This window comes from Phyllobates terribilis, unplaced genomic scaffold, assembly GCF_046119375.1.
Source record: "Phyllobates terribilis strain yellow unplaced genomic scaffold, ASM4611937v1 Scaffold_4503__1_contigs__length_60217, whole genome shotgun sequence".
NCBI classification, from domain to species: Eukaryota; Metazoa; Chordata; class Amphibia; order Anura; family Dendrobatidae; genus Phyllobates; species Phyllobates terribilis.
Genome location: NW_027367254.1, coordinates 4970 through 6878, shown reverse-complemented (window position 1 = coordinate 6878; position 1909 = coordinate 4970). Strand labels below are relative to the sequence as shown.

At 34.9% G+C, this 1909-nt stretch overlaps 1 pseudogene; it reads right to left on the bottom strand.

The window, feature by feature from the left end:
• Nucleotides 1–488: 488 nt before the first annotated feature.
• Nucleotides 489–1339, bottom strand: LOC141249373 (uncharacterized; annotated as a pseudogene).
• Between the last annotated feature and the right edge of the window lie 570 nt (nt 1340–1909).

Here is a 1909-nt window from a genome sequence, read left to right as displayed (position 1 = left end):
GAAGAGTGAAGCGAGTTAGGGCTGGCGGGGGGTATATATGGAGAAAGGTAGGGGATGAAGTGGAACACGGGATTTTTGTGTTAGCAGGAAACCTGCATTTCGCTGGCTAAATTTGAAAAAATTAAAAACGCATGTATTTTGCTAATGCAAAATACATGTGTTTTGATCTGTCCTCCCAAAGTTCCCATTATTTCCTGTTTTGACAGAAAAGAAAAAAAATTGCGTTAGCTAAAATATTGCGTTTAATTTTGGAGTGTACAAAGAAAAGTTTTGGAGTATATAAAGCCCCTTCGTTTAAAAACAACCACTTTATAGATAAACTAAGTTCTTAATCATAAATCAGTTCTAAACAAATAGAAATACACCTCTAAAAGTTTGAAGAAACAAGAAAAGAGTCATAATCATAAAAAAGCCTTATATGTCTAAAAACTTCATCGTCATCGAGCATAAATAGTTCTTCTTGCTCAGGTTAGTTTCAAAACCCTCATTCAACTCATGAGGAGTGTAGATCTCATCATCTTTTTCATCCTCTTCTTACTCTTGTTGCCTTGAAGCTGCTCGGGAGTTGCTACTTTGTTCTCTCTCACCCCTGTTTCTTTTGATCTGAGGTTAAACTTTTCCTCATTATCACCCGCAACCTCACCAACTAAACTCCAAGTAAGAGTTTCATCATCTTCATACACCAACTCGTCTTCGGCATCATCTTGGTGTTTTCCCGTAAGCCACTCACATGACTCACCAATGCTATCTAAGTTGATTTCGTCAATCCTATCATGCATCTCATATCTCTTTAGCAGTACCTTGTTGTATTTCACATAAACCAGATCATTCAAACATTTTTTATCAAGTTTGTTTCTGTTTTTTGAATGAATCTACAATAAACAAATTATTATGACATTAAGTATTCAAAACAAATTCAAGAAATAAAATCTATTATCATTTTATGTGATGAATTTACATGTTCAAAAGTACTCCAGTTTCTTTCGCATTCAGCTGCGCTACATGTGAGACTTAGACTTTGATTGCAAATCTTTCCAACTCGAGTAGTGAGGAACTGTAAACGCTCCACCATTCATCTAACAATAAATAAATTCAAGGAATATGAATATCAAATTATCCATACTTAACTTTTTAAATAAGAATATGTAAGTAAGAAACTCGAAACTAAAATTGTTGTTTACGTGGATTTACCAAGTGCTTTGGTCTTTTTGTGTCTAATTGCTAAATCGTTGACAAACAACTCTTCAGCTTGTTTGTACGCTGAAAATTGTTCAATGACCTTGTCTTGTATGCTCTTGTCGTGAATCATCTTGCTAACAACATTCAATAAGCTTGTCATCACTTCCTCACATTGTGCTTCTTTGGTTTTGTCATAGAAGAATTCAAGATTTAAAAAAAACAGTTGTGTGTAGAGGATGGTGCAGTTGACACTCCCATCTCTTGTCAATGATATCAAAGATGTGTTCATACTGCTTAAAGTCACTGAACTGTGCATCTATTGCTTCCTTAGCTCGATCTATAGCCTCATAGGTATAAATCATGCCTAGTTTCTTCTCAGAAACAACTAATCTTAACACTCTTACTAGGGGAGCAGTCACTTTAAGAGTAAAAAGCACAATGTTCCAAAAGTTATTAGATAAAATAGAGCCAAAAGCATTTACCACCAATTTCTTTAGAATAGTTAGTCTTCAACCACTCTGCAGATTGAAATAGCTTCCTAAGATTCATTCGTTGATCATGAAGTGATGACAATGTGATGAATGAGGTCGCGAATCTGGTCTTTCATGCCTTAATAAGTTCCTTTGTTGAGTGAATCTTCTTATCAAGTTCAAGAGAATTGGTCTTTGATAAATGTAGCTTGTCACCTGGATTGCTCTCTTGATAGTCTTTTCAATAGCTGACACATTAC